General features: G+C 43.4%; 1 protein-coding gene across 1 annotated transcript in view; it reads left to right on the forward strand.

The window, feature by feature from the left end:
- arhgap23b (Rho GTPase activating protein 23b) overlaps positions 1-17,531 on the forward strand; it is a 560,944-nt gene that overhangs the window by 58,025 nt on the left and 485,388 nt on the right.

Below are 17,531 nucleotides of genomic sequence, written 5' to 3' on the forward strand. Positions count from 1 at the left end.
CAGGACAGACTATATACACAGGCATATCTCCCGCTTTCTTTTGTACAACATAAATAGTGGACTCCCACCGATCGGCGAGTTTATGTTTTCCGCGAAAACGGAGATTGCGCACTAGAACTCTATCGCCTGTATCAAGTGTTGACTCCCTTACTCGCATGTCAAATCTGCGTTTGTTTTTGTCAGCGATTTTCTTTGCATTAGCGGATGCTAACTGATAACTTTCTTTCAAGTATGTCTTAAGGTTTTTCACATACTGCGAGTGAGACATGCCCGGATTGTTCTTAACTGGTAGTCCAAACGCAATGTCTATGGGCAGTCTAGATTGGCGCCCGAACATTAACTCATAGGGCGAAAACCCGGTGACGTCACTCCTTGTGCAATTGTATGCATGAGTGAGAGGTCGGACGTACTCGCGCCACCTAGTTTTCTCTTTGTCCTTGAGCGTACCCAACATACTGAGCAACGTACGGTTATACCGCTCGACGGGGTTGCCCCGCGGATGGTAGGGGCTCGTTCTTACTTTCTTAGTACCGACCAAGACGCACAACTCTTTGACGACCTGTGACTCGAAGTCGCGGCCTTGGTCGCTGTGAAGACGTTCAGGGAACCCGTAATGGACAAAGAACTGTTCCCAAAGGCATTTGGCTACAGTTAGGGCTTTTTGGTCTCGAGTCGGAAAAGCAGTTGCATATTTCGTATAGTGGTCAGTTATGACCAGAATGTCCTTGCAATTATGGCTGTCGGGTTCGATGGACAAAAAGTCCATACAGACCAGTTCCATCGGGCGACTTGCCTGTATGTTGACTAATGGTGCGGCTTTGTCGGGTTGGCTTTTTCTTTTAACGCACCTTGGACAGCTTTTAATCTTGGACTCAACATCGAGAGACATTTTTGGCCAATAAAAACGAGATCTGCTTAGCTCAAGAGTTCTTTCAGCTCCTAAATGGCCCATTTCATCATGTAAGCTGTAGAGCACGGGGTTTCTCAAAGTTTTGGGTAAGACAAGCTGGTAGATGGTTTTGCTGTCACACTGTCTTTTCCGATACAACAGACTGTCTCTTATCTCAAATCGACTCATTTCTTTGAGCATAAGCTGGAGTTCAGGACAGTTATTACCATCAGGGACAGGTTCTGCTGACTCACATGACTGTATGATTACACTGATTACCGGATCAGCTCGTTGCAACTCAGCTATCTCAGCCTCACTGTACTTAGGGACGGTTGAAAGACCACTGAGATTCTCATCGTCGGAAAATGCTGAGGGTATAGCATCTGGATGCACGGCAAGTGACTCAATGTAACATGGAGACAGTTCAGGGTCATTTTGAAAAATAGTGTGGAGTTGACATGTGGCTTGGACAACGTTCACAGGTGCAAGATGGTATGAGGTAAAGTCATGTATTCTTTGACTCTCTTCTTGAGATGCACTGTCACTGATTAGTTCACCATGTGGCCTCCTTGACAGGCCATCGGCGTCTTGATTTTGCTTGCCTGCACGATATTTGATGTCGAAAGTGAACGTAGACAAGGCTGCTAACCATCGATAACTAGTAGCATCTAGTTTGGCTTTGGTTAGAACGTACCGCAAAGGGTTGTTGTCAGTAATGACTGTGAACACGTTGCCATATAAATAGTCATGGAATTTTTCGGTAATAGCCCACTTTAAAGCTAAAAATTCCAGCTTGTGGGCTGGATAGCGGGCTTCACACTGCGAGAGACCCCGACTCGCATACGCAATGACGCGGGTCTGGCCGTCCTGTTCTTGATATAACGCTGCGCCCAGGCCTGTTGTGCTCGCGTCAGTATGAACAACATAAGGCAATCTTGGATTTGCGTACCCTAAAACAGGCGCGGATGTTAACTTTTCAATGATCTGGTCAAAAGCGTCTTGGCAGGATTGGGTCCACCTTTCCCCGAAAGGTTCTTTGGGATTATGGTACTTGGCGGCTACACTGGTAATCTTTGCACCTTTACGCACGGGAGGGTAGCCAGCTGTGAGGTTGGTTAAGGGCTTTACTATTTTAGAATACCCCTCCACGAACCTTCTATAGTACCCGGAGAACCCAAGAAATGACCTAAGGTCTTTTAAGGTCTGAGGTCTTGGCCAGGTCTTAAGTGCTTCTGTCTTTTGAGGATCGGTTTCGACTCCGTCGCGTGATACTATATGGCCTAAGTAACGAACCGAAGTTTGAAAGAAACGGCACTTTTCAGGAGATAACTTTAAACCGTTCTCTCGCAAGCGGGACAGGACGTTCGTGAGACGGGTTTCATGCTCCTCTAGCGTTTTGGAAAAGACAATAATATCGTCTAAGAACACAAGCACCTCGCGCAGATTGATGTCCCCCATGCACTTTTCCATTAAACGCTGAAAAGTGCTGGGCGCGTTTGTGATCCCCTGTGGCATACGATTCCACTCCCAAAACCCAAGAGGGCACACGAACGCTGTCTTGTCTTTGTCACTCTCAGTCATCTCAATCTGGTAATAGCCCCTTTTCAGGTCCATTACTGAAAACCACTGAGATCCGCTCAAGGCTGAGAAAGATTCCTCAAGATTCGGTAATGCATACGCATCTTTGATCGTTTGCATATTCAATCGCCGGTAATCTACACATAATCTGACATCACCGTTCTTCTTTTTGACTACGACTATTGGAGATGCAAAAGGAGATTGTGATTCGCGAATGATCCCGGCTTCAAGGAGAGACTGCAGGTGACGCCTCACTGCGTCAAAATCCTGAGGATGAATAGGACGTGGGCGTTGCTTGAAAGGTGTCTCATCCTTGAGTTTGATTGAATGTTTCACTTTTGTTGCATGTCCGTAGTCGAGATCGTGATGAGAGAAAATGTCTGAAAATGTGTTTAACTTGTTTGTCATACATGCTTTCCACTCCTTGGGAAGTGATTCTCCAAAGTCGAAGGTTAGGTTTGAACTTGGTTGCTTGTTTGTTTGGCTAGTGGGCTGTTGGTGGCTACTGCAACTAGCGGTGTTCTGAGTTGGAACAATCTCTTTAACAGCACTAAGTTCACCGATGATACACCTAACAGGAAGGCAAATGTTTCGATCAGTTTCATTCCTGACCACTACAGGTATCTTGTATGGGGTGTCTATTGGAACATTAATGAGACAACATTCGACAAAAATTCCCCCAGGTAAGGATGACACTGTAGGTTGCTCAAGCAAAACACATTGTTCATTGTTTGCGTCGTCTATAGTTGCATATCCCTCTAGCACTATCCTTTCACCAGCACAGATTACACTTGGCTCATTATTTCTCAAGTTAACGAGACCCAGTCTGCCATTTAAACTATTCTTGTGTCTGATTTGTAGAGTTCTCAGGACTTGGTGGTAGCCACAGTAAGCACTCTTTCGAAATGTATTGTCATCACAAAACTGTTCGTACAGTGGATCGAGGGTGTTAGTTCCTATTAACAACGGAGTGAGACTGTTGGACCTAACATCTGGCACTATGGGCACTAGGGCAAGTGTCTCTAATTCAGGCTGACTACCAATGAACTCTTTGGAAAACTGGAGTATGACTTTGACATACCCCAGGTAGGGCACTGACTGACCGTTAGCCCCTTCAATCTCTAGTAAGTCAGCTACTGGGTGAATGGTCTGATCTGAAAGGTAACGGTTGTAAAACGACAGTGACATAGTTGTTACCTGCGACCCGGTATCAAGTAGTGAATTGCACTCAAGCCCATTAACTTTAACGTTAGCGGTGCTCTTGCTACCAACTAGCCCTTTAGGTAAGGTTCCGATTTTTGTCACTTTGTGCTCTTTTAACTTGACTTTCGATTTGGTTTTTGGTTCAATTATGGGACTTTCAGGTTGATTTGTTTCCATTTGTCCCTCAATAGAAACACTGTTCAGTTTAAATGTTTATCGAGGGTTGGATTGTCTTTTTCCCAAGCTCGTTGTTTCTCTTTTAGCAGAGTCCTTTTTGCAGACACTAATGTGGGGTTGGGAGGATCATCACAGTTTGTGGCAATATGTCCATCCTCGCCACAACTGAAACAGTACCATGGTTTTGGCTTTGATTTGACTGTTGCGGATGCGGCTCCTGAGGTAAGTTTTGATGTTGATGTCTTTTTGTAAACAGGTTTCTCTTTTCGTTTCTCCTTTTCCCTTTTTTTTTCAGGTGTGTTTGTAGATGATGTCTGTTGTTTAGGACTCGATAGGGCAGCAATTTGAGCTTGTAGCTCAACAATTTGCTTTTGAAGCTGTTTCATAGCTGGTTGCTCGGCAGAGAAAGACTGAGGTGAATCGTATGTGTCTCCCACGTATACCTCATGCACTTGCGCTGCAGCTTGAGCTTTTGGTTTTTGAAACCCCAGATGTTGCTTCATCCTGTTCGCTTTTGCAGTTTGTTTGTCCTCCTCTGTGCGTAAAAGGAGTAAAAACTCTGGAAAAGTGGGCGGATTTTTTTTGCGTTGCTCAAGCTGAAGGTTATTAATCAGCACATTATTCCAGCAGCCCCTACAGAACTGCTTTAAGAGCTGCCTGTCCGAATTTTGAGGCAAAATGGTTTTCAATTTCACAATTCTATTCAAAAGGGTCTGTAATCTCTGGAGATAGTTGGAAGGTTTCTCGCCTGAGTTCTGATTAATATTTAGAAACTGGGCGTAAAGTTCGTGCCCATCTTCCACCGTAGCATAAGCTGAGTCAAGCAGATCGAGGAAAGCTTTTGGATTTGCATGGTGACCAAGCGACTTGACAACCGAAGTGGCAGGGGGAAGCAAACTGTCAACAATGCGTCTTACCAACTGTGCACTGGAAACGGTAGGATCAGCCAAGTAACATTCAATGCTGTTCCTCCAAGTTTCATAATCGACTTCAAAGTTTGGGCAAGGGACTTTGCCAGAAAAAGGTCTAACTTTTGCTGGTGCGTGTATTTGTGAAGAGAAATCAGAACTTTTGACAATGTGTTCGACCACTACACGCTGCACCTCAGGCGGAGTAAGTTGTTCAGCAGTTTGCAAGAAGGAAGATACTGGCAATTGAGTGGGCATAGCATTTGCCATAGGTCTGAAGGGAGGGCTAAAGGGGTCAAGAGGACGTTGCTCATCATTGACTGAATCCATTTGAGTGGCATCAAGGGAAATGGGACCTGTGGCTGTTCTAGCAGGTGCCACAACTGTACCCTGAGGTCTGACAGACTCACTCGTCTCTTTCAGTAATCCAGTGATTCGTGCCAACTCATCATGTAGCAGGTTTTCAAAAGATTTTCCACTGAGTTTTGCAACATTTTGGAGGTCAGAAAGAAATGTTTTAGTAATATCGGTACCCTTTTCACTTGAGTATGAACTGGCTAAAGCTTCAACGTGGAAGACAACATCGCCATCTGTATCACTGGTTCTATCAAAGGGTAAATCTTTCTCAAGTGTCTCCACAGCAGCACCAGATGCATATTCTACAAGGGCTTTACCATAAAACTCAGAGGTTTTGTCTAAAACCTTCACAATTCTGTTAATAGATCCAAATTGCTTTAAATCTTCATAAATCTCTTCGTCTACATCGGTATTTGTCAAACCTGACACAATGACGGCATTGGGGACCTTAATACTTTCTTTCTCAATCACATCCATTTTCGAAAACACAAAAAAAACAAAAGCAAAAATGTACACTTTAAGGACACTTTTTTTTTTTTTTTTTTTTTTTGGACGAAAGGGCACCTGGGTTATTACTTACTCAAAGCTCCTGTCTGGCTCGCCAAGTTTTACCGTGTAACCCACTTCAGAGTATGTACACCCTAGGTTCGTAGGAGCTGAGAGTACAGTAATAACCAAGCAACACAGGTGTAACGTTTGACATGTGTAAACTTTTAGTTCAACAAAATGTTTCAACACTTCACAACAATTTTTGTTCACAATAACCTATGGGCCCAAAATAAATTTAGAATAAAATAAAATAAAATGTCCTTTCTTTATTGAAAATGTTCCTTGGAAATTTTCCTTAGGAATTCCAAAGTTAAATCCAGAATTCAAGTCAGTTAGTCAAGGGAAATAGTCAAAGTCAAGGGAAAATCTCGTTGGTGCTGGTTAGTTGAACTGACACAATCCTACCACAGGCTTCTGGAATGCTGTGGTGGAGATTCACGGCTCATTGGGAAGGCTCGCCATCTATGGATCAATGGTTCACCTGGTATAATTCAAGGACTGGAGCTTCTGGAATTTCTGCTCACCTCATCAAAAAAAGACCTGACCTGTATATAGAACAGGTTCAGTCCAAAATCAATTATACCAAATAGTTCTTAAAGTATTGTACAACATTATATTACTGTTAGAAAATATCATAGCATAGTTCACGGGAAGAAAACAATAGCTATTTTAACTATTTAAATCAGAATATACCATTTTAACCTTATGTCATTACAATGAAATGTAATTATAGGGACACATTGTACTAATGAACTTTTTCTCTCTGCTTTTAATCCCTTTTTACATAGGATTTGTTTAGATTTTAAATCAAAATAACGAAATACAGTTTTACTTGAAAACCCATTTATATGAATTTACAGCATTTGCTGATTTAACCACTTTAACTAACTTAAAATGACATTTTATATTCTTCTGTCTGTAGCTTTAACCTTTAGTCACATATATATCACAAAGTAAAAATGTTACAAAAGCATCTTTTTTGTAATACATACCAAATTAGTTTACATTTCTCCTTAAACCATGAAATAAATAGTCTTTTATCATGTTACATTCCTTCAAAACAACAGAAATGTTTGAATAATCACTAATTGAAACTAGCATAGCTACCTTGTGGGTTTTTTCACACACCATCATTGAACACTTTAGCTTACCAAGAGAGGATTTTCAGTATGAGAAGCCAGGACAGATAAAAGCGATTTCTGGACGGCTCTCCAACTTCTAAAACAAGTATACAGATGTTTACATAATGAACTGAATCATATTTAACTGCTAGCAAAAATAGACAGGTTTTCATACCTTTTCTTCTCAGTTTATTTGAACTTGCGGGAGAAACCGAAGCAGTGCTCCATCTGATTTTAGCGATGTGAAGCTAGCGGAAGTATTTTAGCGCGCTACTTCCGGTTTCCCACAAAATAAAATATATTTTTCAAAATAAAACCCCCATTACTCATAAACGTAAAGTATGGATAAATAATGATAATAATTACACACAATTAACTGGTTACCTTTTTTAGGTGGGTTACATTGCATTTAATCAAGACCTGTTGAATATTTCATGACATAAAGGAGAAATACAGACGCACATCAGTTTACAAGGATCAATCACAACTTTATTAACAAGCACATATATCATAAGCAAGAGATCCTAACATAGAAAACAACAACAACAAAAGTATCAAAAACAGCACTTACACAAAAATTCCACCATGTAAACATTTTGAAAATCTTGTTTGTGGAATGAAATACAGTAGTGCATTGTATTGAACAAAACATAATAGTGCACTGCAATAAGTAACAATAACCAAATAGTGTTTTATTCTGTTGGTTAACAGAATAAGTGTGCTGCATTGGATCAAAATTTTAATAGTGCAAACAGTTGTATCTCAAAAACATTCATATGTCAGAACCCAAGTAAAACATTGGCATACCCTCCAACTTCCAGGCACCCATGAAACTGGCGGAGACAGAACACACTCCCCATTTTCTAACCCAAGAACATGGCCAATTATGGTTTGTTTTTCAATGACTTTGTCAAGCTCAATCAAGTAATCTTTGAGTGTGTGTGTGTGTGTGTTTGTTTGTGTGCATGTGTGTGCGTGTGTGTATATCAGAGGTGTATAGTCCAGGTGCCAGAAAGTAGAAATCCTGTCCAGCAGCTGTTCCAACCATCACTAAACCAGCTCCTCTACCAGGTAGATGAGCTCGTTAGTGAAAACACCTGTTCTAGATGTAGAGGCAGATCCAAAAACATGGCAGGATTTTTACTTTCTGGCACCTGGACTATACACGACTGGTGTCTATATGTGTGTGTGCTTGACCGTGTGCTTGTGCCACGTGTTTGTTAGCGTGTGTGTGTGTGTGTGTGTGTGTGTGTGCGCATGTCCTTAGCCATTAAGATATGATTTGGCAATATCTTCCCACACATCTCTTTTTATTTCAACATGACGTGCTGTCACGTGCTGTGGGGCAGGAATCAACCTGAGCACATCCTCAAATGGATACCAGAGCGCATCCTCTCGCATTGGCCAGTAGTAACGATTGTGTCCCACTCTGTGCATGCACTTAACATGAACATGTGTCTCACTCACTTCAACAATGGTTCCAGGGTAAACCTCATCGTCATATCTGATGACACACCACTGACCAACAATGTCATCTCTATCCCACTGTACTTCAAGGTCTGGTTGTTCTTGGTGCAATGCAGGAACAGCAGAGTTGACTTTGAAGTCAAAGGCCTGAGCTTGGTAACACTGACATTGCAGAATCTGCCTTGTTGAACACAGGCAGCTCACATCACGGTATGTCAGTTTCCCTGGTGCTTGCGTGATGACCTGGTGAATCCGCATAGTGCATGGTACAGCGGGGAGTCGTTGTGGCATCTGATGTATGGCCTTTTCCACTGTAGCCTCTTCAATGTAGAAGATCTTGACAGGTGTATTGGTGTTTACCAATGCATTGAAAAGATGGTTAGCAGTGGAAATGTCTTCACCTTGGCTCACCAATCTGTCAGCTGTTCTCTTCAGAAGGCCTCCTACCCCATCGGGGGCACCCTTTCCGTGGCTGGCCTCAAAAAAGTTCCAAGTGCCCGCAGTGAAGCCCTGGTTGTACAATTCAGTTGTCAACATGTAAAAGTTGCCCTTCTGCCTGTATTGTGAGCAGGGACCATCACTGAAAAAGTGGATAATTGACACTGTTGGGCATGTTTCCTTGAGATGGTTAAGTACTGGGGAGAGGTGTGCCCATATGGCAGGTGGACCCTTTTCTTTGCATGGCGAAATTGTTGTGAAGCACAAGTGGTCTTCCTCACCACCAATGTAGAGGACCCCTGTATGAAGAGTTGCTTGTTGATGAGAAGAGGCAAAATGGACAGCTTGAATCTCTTTGTGAAACTTGCAAGAGTCGTTTTCAGAGAAATCAATGTGTATGAGGCATTCATTACTCTTCATGTTCTTTTTCAATTCCCTGTAGTAGTTAAACTGGGTCTTGATGTTGAACAAGTGCCTTTTGAACTTTTTGAGCTGTTTCTGGAAAGTCTCAATCAGGTCCTCCAAAGAACTCTCCATTTCCCTCTTCACGGTGATATTCACAGGCAACTTTTCTTTGCTGTCACCACTTTTCTTCTCTCTGAGGACAGTTTCAGTTGTCCACTGCACACAAGAAACTTGGGTTTGACCATCATAGCCAGACTGAATCTTGAGGTCTTGTAGTTTGCAGTTCTTGCATTCCGCATACATGCATGGCTTAAATGTTGGATTACAGCAAGTTTCCTCAGCAAGAGATTCCAACTCTGTTCTCTCCAGAAGTTTAAGTCCATGAAGTTTCTCCACGATAAATTCCAAGTTTTCATGCACCTTACATAGACACGTATCTCTGTCTGCAATGGTTGGATGGACTACCCAGTATGGGCGCATTCGGCAGAAGAGTGTATAGGAAAGTTTGCTAGAGACGTTTTCCAGCAGGAATTTCCTATGGAGGTTTTTCATGGTGTCAGTCATAAACCGCTTCTGCTTTTTTACTTTTCCCTTTGTTACGGTCTGCTTTTTACCTGCTGTTGAACGACTTACGTCATCCCTGGTGTAAAAGGCAACAACCTGGGGCCTCATTTATAAAGCTTGCGTACGCACAAAACGGGGATGAAAACATGCGTACGCCAGTTTCTGCGCAAAAGGTGGGATTTATAAAGAAAAACTTGACGGGAAAATTTGCGCACCTGCACGCAAACTCTGACCCATGCGTACGAACGTTTTGGAGATGGAGCACTTTGGCGACACCGATGGTGAGCTGGAGTTAAAAGTATTTTTGGTCACTTTTATACAGAAAATCTAAAGAAAATTAAACATATACAGAAAGATTATACAAATACAATTTCAATCACCAAGCCTGTCACTTGAAGCAAATATCCATTCCTTCTTAAATGTCCGCGGCAGCGAGCGTGTTGAGCCGTTTAGTGAAACTGACGCAAATAACAGTTAAATAAACTAGATGTACCGCATGGCGGTACAAAATATGACCGCCCCTCAGGCCTGCACTGGCTTTCCACAAAAATAAATGACGTGGAGCAATTTGGCTGTATTGCGTGTTTATGTATATACTAGGGCTGTCAAAGTTAGCGCGTTAATCACGCGTTAACGCAAAATCATATTAACGGCACAAATTTTTTTAACGTGCGATTAACGCAGCGCGTATTTTCTGTTTGACCCGTGGCCCAACCCCTAGTTGGAGAAATGGAGATACACAGTGTTGCTAACTTAGCGACATTGCAGAACCCTTTAGCGATTTTTTCCCTTCAACAAAGCGCCCAAACCTTATTTAGTTTCTGAAAATCTACCGGTACCGCCGGTACTGCTCTCTCAGCACGCGCGCGCACCTCTCGCTCGCTCGCTCTCTCTCTCTGCGTCTCGCGCGGAGGAGCAGCGCTTTAACTCAGTTAAGCACAGATATTATGTTGCTTCTCTATTTTTACAAGTATAGCCGAAATCAGAGCACAGATATTGTCTTTATCTTATGTGAATTTGATTTCACCAGACGACGGCTCGATTATCAGGATTTTTGTGCAGATTAACGTCTTGGAAGGGAGACCTGGTTATGTCTTAATGGGTCGCGTTTCAGTCACCATTTCAAATTCATTCCGTTGTTTGACAACAGAAACAGTAAAATATACCAATGAAAACAGTTTTATTGAGAATTTAGCTTCATCAAAATGGGCACAGAGAGAGACAAACTACAATGTAATAGGCTAATAAATAATAAATGTACATTTAGTATTTTCAGAAGAGCTGCCCTGTCATGCAAAAATCTAAACATGTTTGTGTTAGTAAATTGCTCAGTGCAAAGAAAGAGAAGTAATGGTAACCTGGCATTTTTTTGTTCTTTCTACGTGTCTAATAGACATGAACAAGTTCTTTGAAAAACATCTGTGACCTTTGAAACATGTCTCGTCCTTATGCTCTATATTGACTATGGTTTCAATAATAAACATACATTTGCATAAAGCATCTATATTTATCCATGCCCACGTTGATTAGAGTATTACAAACTTGAAAAGTATTAATTTAAGGTAGGCTACATTTAGAACAATTAAAAAAAATATGCGATTAAATGCGATTAATCGCGAGTTAACTCATGACAATATGCGATTAATCGCGATTAAAAAATTTAATCGATTGACAGCCCTAGTATATACCTAAAAAAAGTAGTAGTATGTGCATGTCTGTCTGTGTGTGTGTATGTGTGTGTGTTTGTGTATGTGTGTGTCTGTGTGTGTGTGTGTGTCTGTGCGTGTATGTATGCGTGCGTACATGTGTGTGTTTGTGTGTGTTTGTGTGTGTGTGTCTGTGCATGTGGATTTGTATGTGTGTGTATGGGTGTGTGTCTGTGCGTGTGGATGTCAGTGTGTGTGCATGTTTGCGTTTGTTTGTATTCCTGCATGTGTGTGTGTGACAGTTAGGGTTGCCAACTTCAGAAAAAGAAAATGCGGGACAATCGTGGTTATTTATAGGAAAATGAGGGACACTCAAAATATTTGTAGGCTACTGTATCACACAGTGTACGTCATTTCAGTGTCTGCAGTTAAGTTTGTGTTTAAAAGGTTATCAGACATAAACACATTTGTATTGCTTAACCTATTTATGTATTTAATTCTAAAAAATAATTTTAATGTCATACATGAAAAAAGTCACATTACAAACAAACCATAGTTCAAAATAACAGCATTTATCTAAAATAGAAAGCTTTTTTAACATTATACACTAGGCTTACAGTTCAAAAGTTTGGGGTTAGTAAGATTATTTTTTGGGAAAAAAAATAAAGAAAGTAATTGCCTACTAATGCATTCAGCAAGGATGCATTACATTAATCAAAAGTGACAGTTAAGATAATGTTACAAAAGCTTTATATGTACTTTCTAAAAGCTTTAAAACATTAATAATAATCAGAAATGTTTTTTGAGCATATTATTCCCTCAGGTAGATTACATGTTTTTTTGCGTGGCTGGATGTTAGACTCATGAACAATAATCACGTTGTTTGCATTCGCCAAAATTGATTAGCCGAAATCAAAACGTGGACAGTGAAAGGAAATTACCGTTAGCGCGAGACGAGTCCGGCTTGAAGCGGAAGCGACCAGACGGCAGAGGATGTTCGCAAATCAAACAATCATTTGTCTCAAAACAGTGATTTAAAAAAGCTGTGATTGGATGATGACAGGTGTCGGTGATCATTCTCAAGTGTCGTGGTCAGCACTGCTGCTGTTGCTGTTGTATCAGTCAGTGGTTTATCAGCTTGTCAAAAAACGGGACACGGGAGGTCACGCACGGGACAAATAAATTAGGCCCAAAATACGGGACGTCCCGCCTAATTCGGGACAGTTGGCAACCTTAGTGACAGTATCATCATAAACCAGCAACCCTTCGCTCAACACCACCATCTACAGGCCGATGAGTGTACAGTCACTAAATGTGCACATAAATGAATTTATTTTATACCCCCCCATGGATGAAATTCTACGAAACTTAGCATACCCCCAGAGGATGTCAAGTTAATCATACACATGAAATATGGTGCAGTTCTGAACATCTCAACTGAAGATAGGGGCGATTAAAGCAGAATAATATTGCATTTTCATTTTTTATGGGAGGGGCGCAAATCACAAATGAGTGATTATGGGCTAGGTTGATGTGGGCCCTTAAGACCAACATACCATAAAAATTTCTTCATCCTCGGTGCCACGGTTCAGGTAGTTATTTAGGAAAAACTGCATTTTTGGGGTTTGGGGGGGCCCAGCGCGGGGGGGGGGGGGAGTGGCCCCCGGGGACCAAACGAAATTTTTCCGTAAAAGTCTAGTGGGGCTACATGCCCACCAAATTTCATGTTCCCCGGTGTTTCGGTGTCCCTGGTATCGTTGACGAAAAATTCAGTAGATGACGGGAAAAAAAAACAAAAAAACTTTGACAATCCCTATATGACCGCTTTCGCTAGCTATGCTAGCGGCGGTCATAATAAAATACTTCTGATATAAACATTTATATTAAATATGCCATTCAAATTAATGGAGTTAAACACTTAAACGTGAAATCATTACTGAAGTTACAACATTTTTTTAAATTCAATCATTAGAAATATTTGTTGTGGATGCGATTGTTTTTGAACACTTTTCCTATGGCGTGCTTTAATGTTTTAACCACAGAGATAATTGCTTATCATGATAATACCAGATTGTCTGAGAAAATAGTTTCGTGCAAATAATGCCCAAGGCCTATCTGTTTCCATTAAAAATATAAATCAATTAAAAATACAATTCGGCAAGTGGAAAAGATTGAGAAAAACTTTCTCTGAAATGTATTTTACACTATTTGATTTATGTAGGCTATTCAAAAACAAGGCAAGGATAGACAACTACTTGATTTGTATTAATGTAATGTTTCTTGTACCGTTTATATCATTTGCATATGATTATTCATCCACGTGATAACGTTTAAGTTATCACGTGGATGAATAATCATATGCAAATGATATGTAGATGAGGATCTGCATAGTAAAACTAGGCGTTGTAAGCTCCATATATGGTTATTTCGGGTGGAGACGCATGTACGCACAATCTTCCGATGACTGGGATTTATAAAGTGAATTCTGCGCAGGTTCTGGCGTACGCACGGTTTTATAAGTCTGAATATTTTTTTGCGTACGCCATTTTTGGCTTTCGGGCGCACGTACACTTTTAGTAAGGTTCCTACGCACAGTTTTATAAATGAGGCCCCTGGTCTTGCAGTTTTGAGTGTGTGGATATGTATTTCTTCCTGGCAAAACAGGCTATTTCGTCCCCATTTGTGTTCACATTCTTGCAGAATCGTTTGGCTGAGACACACCCAGTGTGTCATGAATGATTTTCTGGAACCTGTATTTTTTCAATATTTTTGATTCTGGCGATTAGGTTCCTGGTCTTTTCTTTTGCTGCACACTGAAATTTTTGTTTGAGGCTTTTCACAAGTGCATGATGATAGACCAGAGTTCTCCGCACATCATTACTGACTGGACTTGTTCCGAGCATCCTTTTTGTTCTTTTCCTAGGAGAGTCGACACTGCACAGTAGCCGTTCATAGCGCTTAGGGTATTTGTCTGATGTTTTTGTTTGAGCTTTAAGCTTTTCCTTGAGTTTGTGATTCTCAATGTATATTTTCTGGTCCCGTCTTCTTCTAGTCCTTCTTCCTTGTATTCTCTGTCTGAAATTACATGAAGACATTTTTAAATTATTTTTTAACATTGCAGGTGTCACTTAAAGCATTTGAAATTAATTGTCACCATGCCACCATGTAATTTTGCATTTTAATCTAACATTATAATCTAACAAGTACTTTTTCATGAGACATTGTTCTGTTTAAGGTACTTTCTACGTAGCCTGCCTACATGGTTCTGTTTGAGGTTGTTTCTACATAACCTTCTAACCTTCCTGGTTGTGGAACTGGTTGTTCCTCGCTGTCAGGACTCAGTGGTGGGGTAATAATAGCAGAAGCCTGTTTCTTTCTGCGTCTGCTCTGTTCCTGGGCTCTTCTCCAGGCCTTTCTCTTTGCACGTTTTTTCCCTCTCACTCTGTTCAGATATGGGCTTATAGTATGCACCTTGCTCCCTCTTTTCTCTCCATTTCTGCCGGCCTTTTGCCAAGTATGCCTCCCTTTTTGCAGGATCAGCATCTCGCCGTGCACGGTAACGGCGCTGCTTTTCTGCAGCAGATAATCGTGGCATTTGCCTGAAAACAAGTTTACTTTTATAATATTTATTGCAAAGTATTTTATAGTTACTGTACTATTAGAATATTAAATGAACTCCTGAAAACTATAAGAACATGTCATGAATGTCAACTATGTTACTCTTGGTCAACTAAGTTACCTTTGCAGAGTAACATAGGTGACTGGTAACCTAGTTGACATTTTTGCTGTTTTTAGGGATAAAATCAAAATGGTTGCCTAGCACCAGACACCACATGGCATTTTACGGAGAGGTTCTTCTAAATATTAAATGGACAACTGAGTAAAATTGAAATTCAAAGTTATTTATGAATTCATTGTAGTAACATTGTTGACATATGATAAGTACACATTTGCCCCAAGCACTACTTTAGGTGAAATAACTGAAATGTGGAGGGAGAACATACCTTGGAGTCTTGCTAGTTCCCTTTCGTTGTCACTCCGAGTTACGTCGGATGACGACGAATGGGGTTTCGCTTAGAAAGCCTATCATCTTCGAGTATATAAAACGAGCCAATGGCAATGAAATGCCATGGGTCTGCGGAATTTGCATAGCGTATCTCCGCCCCATCCTGGGGGTATATAAGGAAGTACGCCGGCAACATGCAGATATGTTTTCGCTTCGGAGCCAAGTTGATTCTTCACTCCACAGCCAAATTCTGAGTTATCTCTTCACTCTCTTCGAGACGAGCCTCTCTCCAAGTGTTGGTGTGACAGCGAGTTCCAGCGAGTGCACATTCCCTGCTTATCTGTGCAGTGATTTGCCAGAGTGTGTGTGTTCTCTCCCTGGTCGCTTCAGCATTTGTGGAGAAATCTCCTTTCACAAAAGAGCATTGCACGCGGCACGTCTTTTTAAAGATGCCTCGCCCGTGTATTTCTGGTTGCGGTCTATATGTGTCTGACTCTGATGGGCACAATCGCTGCCTTGTGTGTCTGGGTGTCGAGCTCGCTAAGGCAGCGTTTGTGGATGAGTCATGTTCCCATTGCGGGAACATGCCCATCGCACGGTTGCGGTCGAGACTCAATGACCTTCGTGGTAGAGTCCCCTCACCGGCACCCCGATCTACGAGCTCCACGAGAGCTTGCACTTCGGCTGGTGGCAAGGGTGACCTGAGGGTTACGGTGTGGAACAAAACGCTGACTATTCCACGCTCCACACCGTCCTCTAGCACTGTGCAACCCGCGAGTGTTTCAAATGAGCCTGCAGTACAGTCCACTGACTTGCCGCATGTCTCATTTGGCGCTCCAGAGGAAGACCGTATGTCGATCGCTGCATCACAAGGTGGGCAGGAGTGCTTGGGAAGTGACGATTCGGCTGTGCTGCCACCCTCGGGTGTCCCAGCATTGCCCGAGTCTGATCCCGAGCTGACGGCCATGCTTTCCCGGGCAGCCGCGGCCATTGGTCTTGAGTGGTCCCCGCCACCTGGTCCAGTGCGCTCGCGGCTGGATGATTGGTTTTTGGGAGCGGCCGCTGACCCTCGTCGCCGCCCAACCCCAATGCCTTTCTTCCCGGATGTGCATGAGGAGGTCACGAGGTCCTGGAAGGCACCATTGTCTTCCCGTGATCGCTCGGCGACCTCCTCCGCCTTGCCTCCTCTCGATCAGGGGGCTGCCAAAGGGTACACTGGGGTTCCCCAGGTCGAACGCTCTGTTTCAATGCAACTGTGTTCAATGCAACTGCGAAGGCCTACAAAGCTGCGGGGCAGGCAGCCTCCTCACTGCATGCCATGGCGACACTGCAGGTCTACCAGGCCCAGTTGTTACGTGACATGCACGAGGGGAGGACTGACCCAGCACTCTTCGATGAGTTGCATGCCGCCACCGACCTCGCTCTCCGGGCGACGAAGGTGACCGCACGCTCGCTGGGTCAGGTGATGTCCACATGTGTGGTCCAGGAACGACATCTGTGGCTCAACCTGGCTGATATGCGGGAGGCCGAGTGGACCCGGTTCCTCGATACCCCCATATCCCAGGCTGGCCTCTTCGGCGGCGCAGTCGAGGACTTTGCCCAGCAGTTCTCGACTGCCCAGAAGCAGACTGAGGCTCTAAAACACGTCCTGCCCCGGCGGCCCGCTGCTTCGGCAGCGCAGTCGTCGGCACAGGTGCCTCAGCCTGCTCGCCGCCGAGGGCGCCCTCCTGTGGTTCCCGCCCCTCCCGACCGGCCTCAGCAGTCATCTGCCTCCGGCCCGCGTCGTGGAGGAAGCCGCAGGAAGGCACCACAGCCCTCTCCCGCCCCGCGCCCCGCTAAACGCCAGGCCAAGCGGCGCTCCTGAGACGGGCTGCTCAGAGATGGCACTGAGTTCTTTTCAGGAGACGGTAGCAGGGCCGCTCCTTCCCCCGGTGGAGGGCCGGGGGAGAATCCTTGGTTGTCCCATTCCCGCTGCTCGTCCCACGACGGGCAGCACCCTAAAATGGTTAAAGAAAGAACTCACTCTCCCATTTCTGAGCACACAGAGTTCTCGGATGACAGTGCGCGCCGCTCACGAGCCTCGCCACTCTCGAGCCTCGCCACTCTCGTCCCCCTCTGTCGCCAGACCCCTGCCAGAGCACGCCCCCATGGGACGCTGGTCCTCCCCTGGCCTCCTCTGGCAGGACGCGGCTAATGACCGTGCCCCCGCACCGGGCCGCTATG

This window comes from Squalius cephalus (genome assembly GCF_949319135.1).
Source record: "Squalius cephalus genome assembly, chromosome: 19".
In the NCBI taxonomy this organism is placed as follows: domain Eukaryota; kingdom Metazoa; phylum Chordata; class Actinopteri; order Cypriniformes; family Leuciscidae; genus Squalius; species Squalius cephalus.